This window comes from Pinus tabuliformis, chromosome X (assembly GCF_031772625.1).
Source record: "Pinus tabuliformis cultivar Carrire ecotype Pingquan chromosome X, CPIR1, whole genome shotgun sequence".
NCBI classification, from domain to species: domain Eukaryota; kingdom Viridiplantae; phylum Streptophyta; class Pinopsida; order Pinales; family Pinaceae; genus Pinus; species Pinus tabuliformis.
In genome coordinates this window covers 337,052,672-337,068,249 of record NC_142308.1, presented here as the reverse complement: position 1 = coordinate 337,068,249, position 15,578 = coordinate 337,052,672, and the positions used below count along the sequence as shown (strand labels likewise).

The 15,578-nt window shown below is 35.1% G+C and overlaps 2 pseudogenes; both read right to left on the bottom strand.

Annotated features, from left to right (window-relative positions):
- Nucleotides 1-1,621: 1,621 nt before the first annotated feature.
- Nucleotides 1,622-10,230, bottom strand: LOC149139838 (replication factor C subunit 2 pseudogene; annotated as a pseudogene).
- A 1,039-nt stretch (nt 10,231-11,269) lies between these two features.
- On the bottom strand, nt 11,270-12,029 carry LOC149139837 (DNA-directed RNA polymerases II, IV and V subunit 3 pseudogene; annotated as a pseudogene).
- Nucleotides 12,030-15,578: the final 3,549 nt, after the last annotated feature.

Below are 15,578 nucleotides of genomic sequence, written 5' to 3'. Positions count from 1 at the left end.
GTTGTCGAAATTACAAAAAAATTACCCTCCATATATATCAATTTATTTTTAAATTATATATGAATATTAAAATTAAAACTCAAAAAAAAATATTTTAAATATTGTTTTGTTATTAATCTTTAAAAATAATATTGAAAATATTTATGTTGTTTTCAATAATAAAATATTAAAATAATATATTAAATCAAAAAAATTCCTCATAAATTATTCTCTTAAATTTAATCTTATTTATAGCATTTTTTAAAATATAATTATAAAAAATAGTGTAAAATAACATTATTAGTTTTTTTTAACTTTTAATATTATAAAAAATATATCTATTATCAAAATTAAATTACATATTAAACTAAAATATGTTTTACGGTGCATATGTTTTACAGTGCATGTAAAAATAACATTACTAAATTTTTTTATTTTTTTTTTAACTTTTATTATTATAAAAGAAACATTAAAACAAATAATATTAGTTTAGACCCCTGTGTGGTCAGTTGCTATGCCACAATGTTATAATGCATGTGCAACGTGTGTAGGATCTGTGGCCTAATTCAAGGGGTACTTTATCAACTCGTGTGAAATATCTAAGGCTTTTCCATCATCCATATACATGAAAAAGACCTTTTGGACAATGCCCTCTATCGCACATATGCTCCCTAATATACCATCTTTGATTGCTATCATGGTGTTGTTTGATGCCTTAGCTTGCCCTTGCCTTTGAGTACATTGCCACATCACTATTGGAACAACATTGGCTTTACTGTTGCATATATTGATCCAATGCAAGGCGTTACTCATAATTTGGATTTTGACACACCCCTTTGTCAATGTCTTGTGCATGCAAAACACTCAGCACCACTTCTTATCCATTAGCCATCCTCTGCTTTGCACTATCCTTCTGGGACTTCATAGTGTTGTTTAATAAGATGACAAAGAGCATAAGAATATGCAACCGCAGGAGATAACCCATTTGATCATGCCTCATCGCTTGACTAAGAGACAAAATGTGATGGGAATTAGGCAGGTCGCATTGGTTGTGGGTCGCAAATGTGGCCTTGAATGCAAGTCGCACACCCCCTGAGGACGTAGGTCACAGTGTAGACGGGTTAGTGTAGGTCACATTTCACCAACGCCATTGAAGAGGAGGTCGTAAAGTTGCAGACTCTGGGAGGTCGTGAGGTCTGCTGGCTCAAAATCATGTGACTCTGCGACTGGTCGTGTTCAGGAACCGCGCCTTGTGGAAGTCACATGTTCGCATTTGACCAAAGGTCACACCTTCAGTTGCTTCTTGAGGTTGCGACTCAGCAACTGGTGAGAGAGGGTTGCAATTGAGGGTCGCATTTCGGAGTGCATGGCTAGGGGAATATACCACACCAGCGAGGGTCTGCTCACTCTATTGATGCATGACCTCATTACACAGTGTGGCTCTGCATGCATATCATATCATACTGGTTCATGTTTGAATTCATTTCAAGAAAATATTCTTGAGACATGGCATGAAGGCATGCATCATACTGCTTGCTACATCCAGTACCTGCAAGTATTCGTCACCCTATCCACTAGTCACCATGACTTGTGAGCAGAGAACGAACTCATTAGTCAGCTATTTAGTCAAGTGTATTTCAGATCAATAACAGCATTCTTGGGTCATATTACACAAGGAGCGCATTGCATTGTTGGCTACATCAAGCAGCTGCAGGTATTCATCAGCTTCGTCAATAAGGCATTTATCAGCCTCAACTAATCTCTGGGTTATTCGTGCCTTTGTCTCATCAAAAGTATCTATAGTTTGGACTACCATGTCGTACAACTAAGAAAATATTTGGGATGTTGGTTGTCCCTCAGCTATGATGTCTAAAACGTCCTTCTGCGCCAAATCAAATTAGCCAATTCTGCATGATTGAAACAATGATTGGACCACCTCCTTTGGTACTATCCCAGAAACACTAATGAGGTCGGTGTTGGAAATGGATGATCCATACAAGCGAGCAACACTTTGAAAATACATGATAGTTCATCGAAGATCACCTTCAGAAATAGAACTCAACATTCTCAAGGCATATGAATCAAGATGAACTCCTTCCTCTTTGCAAATAAAACAAAACCTTGTAACTTTGAAGTATGTCTCCATCGTACGACGCAAGGAATTTTGGGCATCTCTTGTCATAGAATCTGCCTCATCTAAGATGATGAGTTTGAAAGGTGGACAAAGATAACCATCATTCATATTTCCAAAACCTACTACAACTTCTGCAAACTCCTTTATCTTTGTGCGTACAACATTAATACCACGATCATCACTTGCATTAAGCTATAAGACTCTTGATTTGTATTCAGGCCCGAAAGGCTAGTGTGCAATTGCAAGAGTTGTAGTTGTTTTCCTTGTCCCTGGAGGACCATACTTGAAACCGTCTTCTTTGCTATCATTCTCTGAAAATACAGAGAACACTTGATTATTTGAAAGGTTTTTGTTCTAATATGAAATTGTGGTGCCACTTCCTTTATGTATTGCGACTAATTACAACGCATCCCTTCGTGCCCCTTTAATGCCTTCCGTTATAGACAGGTACTAATGCAACACGTGGTCTTGGATGATTCAAAATAGATAAATCTCAGTGCTCTATCATTCGGCGTGATGCCAGTTATGCCACATGTATTGGTTTCATTAGCGTATATTTCAGCCAAGTTTCCAGCGCTATGAGTAGGTTGATATTGTCATAGCAGGTCAGTCCTTTTATACAAGTTTGTTTAGTACCGAACAAATGCATTAACCTAACGACCAAGGTGGTGTTAACATATCAAGGGGTTCTTGCCATGATGCAAATCTAGTGTGATGTGATACACATGGGGCATAAAGGTGAGGTTGAAACATGAAGGTGACTCCCATTCTGACCATCTAGGGTTTCAAGGATGCACATGATGAGGATAACAATACATCAACCCTCATGAATTTGGAATGGGTGAGGATGATAGTGAGGCGAAGTCATTGACAAAAGGTAATCCCATAAACCCTAATGCTACTGATGTGATCATGTTTCACAATAAGATGAGAAGGGTGAAGATGATAAGCACCCTAAAGAATGACGATTAATTCAAAGCAGGGTTGGACCTTCAATCACATAACTCTAGGGTTACAAGGATGCAAGGGGAATATATAATTCCCGCAAACCCTAATGCACATGCTGAGGTGTAGGACTAGTCAAGGACCTAGGGGTAATATGTTTTGCAATGACCCTCACTGTGATGTCGTGCAAATTCGATGAGAATGCAACCCTAAAGGCATGCGAATTAGGTCAATATAGGAAAGGGATCACACTTTTGCCAATTTAGGGTTTCTCTCAAACCCTAGTATGGTCAACATAACGAAAGCAAGATCAAAGTCTTGTTTGTTCACACAAGGTTCCACCACTAATTTAGCGATGAGTACTATGGAAAGTTAAGTTTTAAATTCATGGGAGACTCTCAATACATCAATGGAGCAACAAACCTTCAAAACCCCAATGCAATCATAAGGTCAGTATCTAAGACACCACATTATGTGTGGATTCAATATGTGAAGGATGAATGGGCAGACCAACAGGGTTTGATAGGAAGGATCGCAGGGAGTGTAACCAGTTGAAGACCTTATCAAAACCCTAATAGCCTAGGGCAAGCAAAGGGGGAACCAAAATTTTGGGTGTTGTTGTAGCGGCTACAACACAACCCTAGGAGAACTACAACACAGTCTATCTTGCAATTTTCCACCAAGGCTTCAAGTCTAGATTTTGTTGAGGTATTGCTCAACTTTTCAGGAGTATGGGATTTCTCTGTGGGTGATTTATCTGTTGTTTTTTCAAGGAAAGCAATGCAAGTCTAGTAGCACATTATCTGGGTGGTTTATCAACTTACTAATCAAGCACCGGGTGGTTTATCAACCTCCTTGGAAAGCACCCAATGGTTTATCAACACCTTTCTACAAGCACCCCGAGTGATGGCTACCCTTCCTAGTGGTTTAAAAGCATTATAGCAATCACACGAGTGGTTTATCAACCTACTAGGTAAGCATTGGGTGGTTTATCAACTTCCTCAACAAGTACCCAATTGGTTTCTCAACCCCCTTTCGGCAAGCACTCGTCACCCAAATTTTCTCCACTGATCCTTCCAACTTGGGCATCACAATCCAGCTACTCCCATGCATCAATGTTGAGGTGAACACACGTCAGTTGCGCTAATCAAAAGATTTTTTGAACTTTGTCTTGCATTTTTTTGCCTCTCTTACACACAACCTTCTCCTCCCATCCTTGCTATGCCCTCCTTTCTCTATTATCTTGAATAACAATGCCCCCTTTCTCTGTGTCCTTTTTCCTTTTTTTCATCCTCCCACGTGATGGGAATCATTCTCCCTTGAGGAATCTCGACGTAGCCTCTTTCCATCATCACAATTGTAACCATATGTTGGTGGGAATGCTATCATGGTAGCTCCCCCCAATCAAAACTCTCCCTAAACCATGTATATGTCAATCCCATTACTTACACCAACCTACCACGTTTCATTAAATCATTTGCAATTATATTTACAATTACAAAATATACCATTTGTTCATAGTCCTCTATGTTGGTGACGCGCTTCATCATTTGTTCATTAGAAAATAGGGGTCACGCAAGGGGTGCTACACCCCAAGAATAAAAGAGGTCGTGGGGTGAAGGATCCTCCACAATCCAAGCATACTTGGATACCAGGAAATGGAAAGAAAATATCTATTTGGGAGGACAACATCATGGGAAAGAAATCCCCTTCTCTCAAGGTAAAATTACACCCTCTAAAGCTATGGATGGATAGTGAAAATCTCAAAACCTTATTGACATTTCAAAAGTGGTTAGTGAGCTCTAATCACTCACTAGGATCGAACATAAGTACTCCTTTTGTTCACCTCGCTCATTTAGTTTCAAAGCTTACTAATGCATTAAGTGGATGCGCATCATGGGATATCCACTTAAGAGATCATAAAAGTTGGGGGTTTGCTGATTACTCTGAAAAAGGGGCATACATAACTCAGTTTTCATATCTTCCTCTACCTTTTCAATCTCGAATCTAGATATTCATTTAGCACGATGATAGGCTTCCCAAGAGTAACATATGTTGTGGGATTATGGTACCTGGAAAGCTCCTCACATCGAATAATTTGAAATAGAGAGGAAATCAAGGACCCTCATACATACCTCAGTTATCATATCTTCCTCTACCTTTTCAATCTCGAATCTAGATATTCATTTAGCATGATGATAGGCTTCCCAAGAGTAACATATGTTGTGGGATTATGGTACATGGAAAGCTCCTCACATCAAATAATTTGAAATTGAGAGGAAATCAAGGACCCTCCAAGTGTGAGTTATGCCAATCTAATGAAACCCTCCAAGTTTGAGTTATGCCAGTCTAATGAAACCCTCCAAGTGTGAGTTATGCCAATCTAATGAATAATATCATCTATGGGAAATTTTAAAGTCAAAAATGAATCTCAAAACAAAAAATGTACTAACAAAATTATCTTTAAAAGAACCAATAGTACTAACAAAATTATCTTTAAAAGAACCAATAGGATTCAATATGAAGTCATCACTAGGAGTAAATAGTTTGTAGGGAAAAGAAAACTATTTTTTTAATTGTATTTTTGACTTATCTCCTTATAGGATTACTCAAATGTCAAGTGTATACACATGTTGGATGCGAAATTAATTCCGCGTCTAATGAGTACCCACTTTGCATACTTCTAAGTAAACCCACATCGAAAAAAATTGAAAATACATGAAAAAACTATTTTTTTAATTGTATTTTGGACTTATCTCCTTATAGGATTACTCAAATTTCAAGTGTATACACCTGTTGGATGCGGAATTAATTCCGCATCCAATGAGTACCCACTTTGCATACTTCTAAGTAAACCTACATCGAAAAAATTGAAAATACATGAAAAAAATCGATGTTGTTCTACTTTGAATATGGTTTTTTCATGCATGTCATTTTTTTCGATGTGGATCTACTTAGAAGTGTGCATAGTGGACACTCATTGGATATGAAATTTAATTCCGCATCCAACAGGTGTATACACTTGAAATTTGAGTAATCCTATAAGGAGATAAGTCCATGATTTTTTCATACATGTCATTTTTTTCCGATGTGGATCTACTTAGAAGTGTGCATAGTGGACACTCATTGGATATGAAATTTAATTCCGCATCCAATGGGTGTGTACACTTGAATTTGAGTGAACATATAAAGAGATAAACCGAAAATACAATTAAAAAAAAATAGCTTCATTTCTTTTTCTTTAAAATTTCATATCTATTATCTTACTATTTTAACTATTATTTTATTGTTTTCCTTAGAAAGCCCATTTTAGACATCAAAATTCCATTAATGTTTTTAATATAACTATACCAAGTAGGTCTAGATATCAACTTTTGTAGGAATTAATCATGATGTTAGAATTCCCCACACATGGAAAGAAATGTTGTCCCTGTGGGGAAAAATCTATAAAGTAACAATGCAAAACAAAAATGCCTTAAAGAGAAAATGGGACGCCCTCTCTAAATATATATGTTAGGAGATATGGCTTTCTAGGAATAATGTAGTATTCAATCAGAAAAGATAAATCCAACCCTAACAACAACAAAGACAAAAGGACTCTTAGCAAAATATTTAGTTCATAAGTCTAAAAAGGAAGAACAAGCCCTGAAAAGGATGAAGAGGTCCAACTCAATCAACTTCAAATCCAAAATGCCCCTCATCCGCCCTCCACCTTGGTCAATCCAAGGTCATCCACATTAGATAATTTGGCTATGTAATTAGGAATTCATTGACTAGTGAAGGGAATTCAATCCAAGGAAGAACAAGCCCTGAAAAGGATGAAGAGGCCCAACTGAATCAATTTGAAATCCAAAATGCCCCTCATCCCCCTTCCACCTTAGTTAATCCAAGGTAATCCACATTAGATAATTTGGTAAGGTAATCAGGAATTCATTGACTAGTGAAAGGCATTAGGTAAAATCTGAGGTTTAAAATGGACATTATAAGCAAAATGATAAAATACTAATTAAAATAATAAAATAAAAATTCTAAATTTTTAAATAAAGATAATAAAATAGAAATTCTAATTTTTTAAAGAAAGATAATACAATAAGAGTTACGATTTTTTAAAGAAAAAAATGAATTCTCTATTGTATATTCAACTTATCTACTCATAGGTTCTATTCAAATGTCAAGTGTAAGCACTCAATGGATGTGGAATTAAATTCTACATTTGAGCACCCACTTTGCATAGTTTTGAGTAGATCCACACCAAGATAAATTGATACATGAAAAAATGTGTTTCTTTGAAAAATCACATTTTCTCATGTATCTTTAGTTTATCTCGGTGTGGATCTACTTAAAAGTATGCATAATGGGTATTTGTTAAACGCAGAATTTAAATTTGCAACCAACGAGTGCCTAAGCTTGACATTTGAATAAATCTATAATAAGTCAAAAATATGATTAAAAATTTATTTATTTTTCCTCCTAATATATTTACCTTTGAAATTGATATCATCTTCTTGAATTACCCCCTATGCATAGTTTTGAGTAGACTCACAATAAGATAAATTGAAGTTAACATGAAAACATGTGTTTCTTGCAAGAAACACATTTTTCAATTTATTTCAATGTGAATCTACTAAAAAGAATGCATAGTGGGCATTTGGATGCATAATTTAATTCCAAACAAGTATATCTATAAGGAGACAAATCCAAAATACGATTAAAAAAAAGTATTTTTTTCTTTTCCCTCCAAAAAAAATCTACCTGTGAGGTTGATATCATCTTCTTGAATCTTATTAGTTCTTTTAAAGTTGGTACATTTTTGTTTTGATGCCCATTTTGGACCCCAAAATTCCCCTACAGTTAAAAATCACACTTTCTATTCTTCAATGGTGCTTCAAACAGAAATCCAAGGTGGCAGGTGCAATGAGAATACTCTTTAATCCTAGGGGAAATACAATAGCATTTTTTGCATGGGGCCTAGGTCATGTAACAAATAATCAAACAGAGGCTTACACCTTATTTCAAGGCATCCTCATAGCCCAGGAAGAAAGAATCAGATCATTGATGATAATTGGGGATTCTATGATAGTAATCAAAGTCATGATTGATAAAGTGACACCAATGAACAACAAATTGGCCAACATTATACCAATGGCAAAAAGGAAGCAAGTTTCTTCTTGGATTCCTCCTTTTTGATATGTCAAAAAGGGCTTCAATTCTATGGCTAATAAATGGACTAATTTAAACACGAGTCTTGAACCAGGAAACCTTAGGAAAAATGGGGGTAGAAACAACATTTTTTATCCCATCAGGAAACCTTAGGAAAAATGGGGGTAGAAACAACATTTTTTGTCCCATAAAGTTCAGCTTGGATTGACATTCAATCATCATTTAATTCCCCAAGAATAAATGGACAGAGCATCATTCTCCATGCTTCAATATGGGAGCTCGGGGGACACAATATGGTACTTGTAGCATGCAAGCATTTAGACCGTCATCAATATTTAACAGCTCAGAGCTTTAGTATGCTTTCGCAGTGGGAAAATGACGAGAGCAGATGACCAAAATTGGCATCATAGTAGCCTAAATCCAATGAGTATCAACCCTTTTGTTTCACTCGAAATTTCTCTTTAGGCTATTGGTCGGCACCATCTGTGCTAATGTGGATTTTGGATTTGCTTCCGGTGATTCGGAGTTGGAGGAAGATTTTGGTTCAAAAACTCTGTAGGTCAATCTATATAATGAGCCTAACAATAAGCTCCATTTACAACTAAATGCCTCTTTGGTCTTGCTTTGGAATTTGACTTCTAGTATCGTATGCAATTCTGTAAGTCTTAATGCTATAGAGTCCGTCTCTGAATCCCTTTTCGAGCTGGTGATTTGCACCAAGGTAAGACTCAAAGGAAATTGCACTGTGGGACCAGGTTTGACATGTTTTCTTACGGCCCTATCCCTATTCTTCTAGGAATCTCGTGGAACCCTTATGTCTTTTATTAAGCTAATACTGTTAGAATTCCTATGGAAATAGTTTTTTACTCTATGTTCAGTTAGTTCAGTTAATTGTCCTGTATTTGTTAGCTTTGGTTCAGCGTCTCGTTCTGAGTTGGTAATTTGGGACAAGTCTAAAGTTCAAGGAGTCTTGTTAAGAGGTCTACTTATAGGCAATTTTATTGTTGTGTGTCTTTGTCCTCCATATTCTGAAAACTTTTTGAAGTACTCCCTTTCTTTCATTGCAAATTGGGAATCTACCCTAAATTCGAATTTCTCTAATCACAAAAGCCACAATCCTTTTGGTGCAAGGATATATGTCTTAGGGAATTAACTATGTCTCTAATCTGGACTTAACTTTTAGAATTCAAGGAATAGAAGACTTTTTCCATCAAGGATTTAAGATCCTCCTCTACAAGTCATCTCTCCAACTTTCTGGATAGCTAAACTGCACGGCATGGACAATAGGGACCTTGTGGAATTCAGAAGAATCATAAGTAGGCATGAGGAAAGCATCCATTTCAACAAGAAAATCTTCCTTTCAATTACGACAAAGATCAATGGGATTGAGCTCCATTGTTTATAAGAACGTGCAAATATAATAAACATGCTAATGCATCAAAAGCAAAGAATCAATACTGATGCTAAATGCAACAGGGTGAGAAATTTAGCCTTTGTAAAAAATCCCTATTTTTAGCATCCAATAATATAGCATCCGACAATTATGAAAGAGAAAAAACCAGTAGCCAACTCAAGAAGCCAATGAACCTGGAAAAGCGGAGCTCCCCTTCCTTTGATGCGGGGCAAGATGACTCAAATAGAAACCGGGCCTTTCATTGAATTTTATGTATTTCAAACTCATAAGATTCTTAGGAAATTTTGTGAAGCAAACCACAAGCAAGAACTCTTGGACTGTTTTTTTATGTAGGCTATTTTGTACTGCCATGTCTCGACTTTTGGAACTCTGAACAGCTCTATGTAATTATTGTTAACTCTACTACATTTCACTTATTAATATAATATTTTTTTAGTTTAAATATTTTTACTTTTTCACTATTCATGAATTATAAATAGATAAACTATCAGTGACTTTGAAAGCCGGACACCCCAAAAAAAATCAAATAAAGTTAAAAAACTATTCAGGACCCTTTTAACTAACCTCCAATCTTTAAATACTCATTCCGAAAATTCATATCTGCAATTAAAAGATGCGGACTATATTATACAGTTCTTGTTCTGTGTGAAAATAAACAAAGAAGAGCCGAAACAGTTTGCTGTTGATCTTTCTTGGAATTTAGTAGGGTCAATGTAAATGGTTTATTCCATTATTTACAGTACATATTAAAGCTTTGGCAATTAAGACGCAGATACTAAACCGTATATGCTGTTGATGCTCTTTATCCAAGGAGTTGTTTAAATAATTTATCTTATTTGATTTTGTCCCAATGGTAAAAATGTTCAGGAATGGGTATAATAGTGATTTCAAATAAATTGAATTCACATGAAATAGTTTTTTTTAATCAGAATATAATGATGATTTCAAGCAATAATTTGATTTTTTTATTATTTAAAATATATTTTTGAATATATAAATAAATTTAACATTCTGAAAAATATCCAAAACATATAAATTCTACATAATTTTACATATTAACTCAATTTTTTTCTACATAATTTATATATGAACTCAAATTTTTTTAATTTTCATCAAATTTTAATTAAAATTAACCAGAAAAATATCTTGAAATTTTTTTATAAGTTACACTATATAAAAGTTTTAAGCCTTTCTACAGATAAATTAAGAAGATTAAAAGAATAGATTGCTTGCAGTATCTGTTTTCTAAATAAAAGACAAATAAAAAAGACCAAACAATTATTTAAAATATATTTTTAAATATATAAATAAATTTAAAACCCTGAAAAATATCCCAGCACTAAAATCTTACATAATTTTACATGTGAATCAAATTTTTTTAAATCTTTACCAGATTTTTTTAAACCTTTACCAGATTTTTTTAAATCTTTACCCAATTTTAATTAAAATTAGCCTCAAAAAATATCTTAGAAAAAAAATCATGAGTTACACTCTATATAAAAGCTTTAAGCCTTTCCCATAGAAATTCCCATAGAAATTAAGAAGATTAAAGGAATAGGTCGCTTGCAGTGTCTGTTTTCTGAATGAAAGACAAATAAAGAAGGCGAATAAAGAAGGCGAGGGAAGCTTTCGATTGCCTACGTGGTCCCTTTGCGGGTGCTGACAGGCTCCACATCAGACTCGCCCATCGACATGGACGTGAGATCGGCGGCAGTAACATCAATATTTTCATCGCCTGTGCACCTGACCTCGAGGTTGAACTCCACAGTACAACGTTCGCAGGTGCCATCGCCATCGCAGGCATCGCAGTCCCTGGCGTACAGCATGCGGAGTGCGGAGTCGCTGACAAGAGGGATGAGTCCCAACCTGTGGGCCAAGAATTCGTCCGGAAGCACGCTACTGTTTGCCGTGATATCGACCAGCTCGATGGCCACCGTGGGCACCTCCCCTATCATCACCCTGCGGAGCGCGTTGGCAATGCTCAGATCAGTACCCTTCAGATCGAATTTCATGGAATCCTCTTTCAATTCTCGGATTTCCACAGTGGGGTAGCGCTGGTAAGACACGCCCGCCATTTTCCTGTTTCTGGACCTTAACACTTACACTTCCCCCAATTTTAAATTTCGCTAATCTTGCACTTCTGTTCAAGATGGCCATTATATTTGACTAGTTCGTTATTGTGTTTCTTGTAACTGCCCTCTATATGGCTGCATGAGGTGGCATTTTTTTTTGTTGCAAACAAATATATTTGAGAACTAATAACGAACTAGAACCAAAAAGAAAGGGGTTCGAATGGCGGCACTGCTAAGGATCCAATCACTGCGATTTGTGTTTACGAGCTAACTTGGCTTCCATATAGTGCCGGGGTGGGTGAAATAGAAAATGCGGTTGGAAATCCCAGCAATCTTTAGCTCTCGACTTTGGGAAATAGATGAATAAGCAGTTGCAATCAACAAGCAGGCAAGTTATTAGTGCTTCCCTTTCTGGGTTTCCCGCGCTAAACCTCTCCCAACACAACGCTTCTCCAGTCCGCTCGGACAGTAGTTATAACGGCTTACTACGCCCCTTTTGCTATCAAATAGTACGCAATGGTAGGTAAGTCGTTTGTTATGAGCGTTACTCCGCAATAGTATATAAGTCACTTGTTAGAAATTTGAGTATGCACTAATATATAATATCTGTGAACATGTGAGGTATGTTATTATGTGTGAATATGTGAGGTATGTTATTATTTATTTTTATATGTAGTTTTTAGTTGATTTGGTTAAAATGATATTGAGGATGAAATTATTTAAAATTAAAAAATATTATTGCAAATTTATATATTTAAAATTTCAATTATATATTCTTAAATCAGGTTGTGTTCAGAGATCATGGGTAGTTGTTTGGGTGGTATGCCAGACACATATTTGTTCTATGAGCTAGGTAGGGTGGCAACGTTTGGGAGAGGGAGGTAGACATCCCATCGCTTTAAATTTCACTCATTCTTTATGCACTGGCACAAGTAAGAACGATGGAGGATCGGAGGTGAGGTTCATACCTCAACCTCTTTCAACTTTAATTCATTTGTTGTGAGTAGTTCCTTTGATGAGATATGTGCTAAGGAGGTTGGGTCTTGTTTCTTGATTTCCTGAATATTTATGCTTCAGTGTAATTGGGTCATTCAGTGTCAATGTTTTTCGTATTGTACCTACATAATTCTTATTTTAGGCTGGTTTTTTAATTGGTGATCATTTTCTCATAGTTACCTTTTTTAGATATTGAGTTTCAAGGTATTTCTTATGCTTGTCCTCTTTTGGTTTCAGGTTGTTGGTATTTAGGTCACTTTTTGTCTTGTTTTACCCTGGTGGGTTTTGTGGTAGTACAATGGCTCTTTTATTTGGCTTTGGACTACCGTTCCTAGATTTAGGTCATACTGAGTATACTTTGAAGATTGGGTGGTTTGAAGATTTAGATAATTGCAGCAGGGTTGTCTTTAATTTGTGTGGTTTCTCAATTGGTCATGGGGTATGGTTTTCTAGGTTCTTCTTTTGGAGTCATCTTTGTTTTTTATGTGGGTGGTGGCGGTTATTTTCGTGGTGTTGCATGTCTCTACAGTGACCTGAATTAACCAATCTTCTTGGATTCGAGCCCTTGATTTGGAGGTTGAGGGATGACCTGTTAATTTTGAGGTCTAGATTAGAGGGGGTGATAGTTCGACCTTTTTATTATTATTTTGGTGGAGGGTTGTTTTGGGTTGTTTCCCTTGTCAGGTTGTAGAATCCATTATGGCTCCTTGGCAATGTATGGTGCCTCGTCATGGTGGTTTGGGGCATGTGACTGTAAAACAATCACAACCTTTTACATGTGAATCTGGCAACTCTTTTCGATTTTTCCCTCTTGAAGTTCGCAGGGAAATGCTAATCCTCGAGTCTCAGTAAGATCATGAAAGGGCTGACTTTTCAGATTCTGAAATAGCTAGAGGGAGACTTAAATGGGTTCCTAACTTAGGTTGTTTTAAGAAAAGACAACTCAATTTCTTATATTCCATGTCTCTGCATCAACAATTATATAACCTGCTTCAACTAGTCTTCAAAGATAACCAAGATATTAGTTACAATGTTTTCTCTTGTCTTGAAGACATTAAACGCATTTGAGGAATCACCGTTTCAGTCTTAACAATATTGATGCTCATTTGGGTTGTGTGGAAGGTTGCTTGACTTTGGATTCTACTTCCAGTGACTTAACGAATCCTCCAGTGGATCCTACTCTTCCAATTGTAGTAGCAATCGAGAATGCATTGTTGTCTACTTAGATCCCAACTGAAGGTTATAGTTACTTGTTTTACTTTTGTCAGGACAATCTCCTTCAGTGAGGTATAAGACCCCATTGCACTATATGGTAGGGCTTTGCGAGGGTAATCGACATCATGTTTTGTATATTTTGTTGGTATTATTTTTTGAAGAGTGCAGGGCTCTATGGCTCACTACACTGATGTTTGATATTATCATGCGGAGGTTGTTTTGGTTCTATGTTTCTATCACCCTCGTGCATGTTGTTCGTTCAGGTTTTTTAGCATGAGTTTTTGTGATACGACTTTTCAAGTTGACTTTTATGTTTCTCTTCACAGAATGGTTGTGGATGGTGAGTTGTGCAACTCTTACTTTGTGTTGATTATCCTTGGCACTGTGGCACTGAGTTACGATGTTTTTCTTTCCAGTTGGCACAACTCTTATGATGTGTTGGTTTTTTTTGGCACTGTGGCACTGTATTATTATGTTAGTTGGTCACTGTGTGTTTCATGAGCTTATGTGTTTCCTTAGTCTGTGATAGACAGATGGTTTATGTGTTTGTCATCTCTTGTGTTGTCTTTTTGGATTGTGCAAGTTGTTGCAAAACTCACACCTTTTTCTTGGGTTGTCATGATGAGTCTATTAGTGAGTTCCTCTAATGTTTTTGTTATCATTGGATATTCATGATGTAACCCATTTTTTGAATCAATAGAATTGTTTCAGCTTACCAAAAAAAATCAATTATGTATTTATATTAAAATGAATTGATAAATTCGAAAAAGTTTTTAGCTATAATTAAATTAGAAATGCAGTTATTTGAAAATAATTTTAAATGATTTACTAATTAAACTTATATCTGGTGAAATATAAATTAAACATATCCTTAACTAAATGTTTATATTTAGAATTTTAATTATATTTTTATTTAGAAATAAATTAAATTTATTAAAATATTTATATATTTAAAATTTAAATTACATTTTTATTTAACATAAAATGAATTCGTTGGAAGCTTTATTATTTTTGTTATGGTATGGACATTAAGCATTCTATATATTGAAAATCTTAGTTTTGTTAATGATTTATTTTCTCGTGGTAGACTAAATATTAACAAAGATGATTTTAACTTGTCATCCATATAAGTCAACGAGGTCTTAGATATATGACAATTGGGTGCATTGTTAGGGCACTCCTAGTTAAGTCACTAGTTCAAATCCTCACCCTATTCGGGTGTTATTCTTGAACATGACCATGATGTAGCCTCATTGTTGTCGAACTTACAAAAAAATTACCCTCCATATATATCAATTTATTTTTAAATTATATATGAATATTAAAATTAAAACTAAAAAAAAATATTTTAAATATTGTTTTGTTATTAGTCTTTAAAAATAATATTGAAAATATTTATGTTGTTTTCAATAATAAAATATTAAAATAATATATTAAATCAAAAAAAAATCCTCATAAATTATTCTCTTAAATTTAATCATAGTATTTTTTAAAATATAATTATAAAAAATAGTGTAAAATAACATCACTAATTTTTTTTTTTTTAATTTTTAATATTATAAAAAATATACCTATTATTAAAATTAAATTACGTATTAAACTAAAATATGTTTTACGGTGCATATGTTTTCCAGTGCATGTAAAAATAACATTACTAAATTTA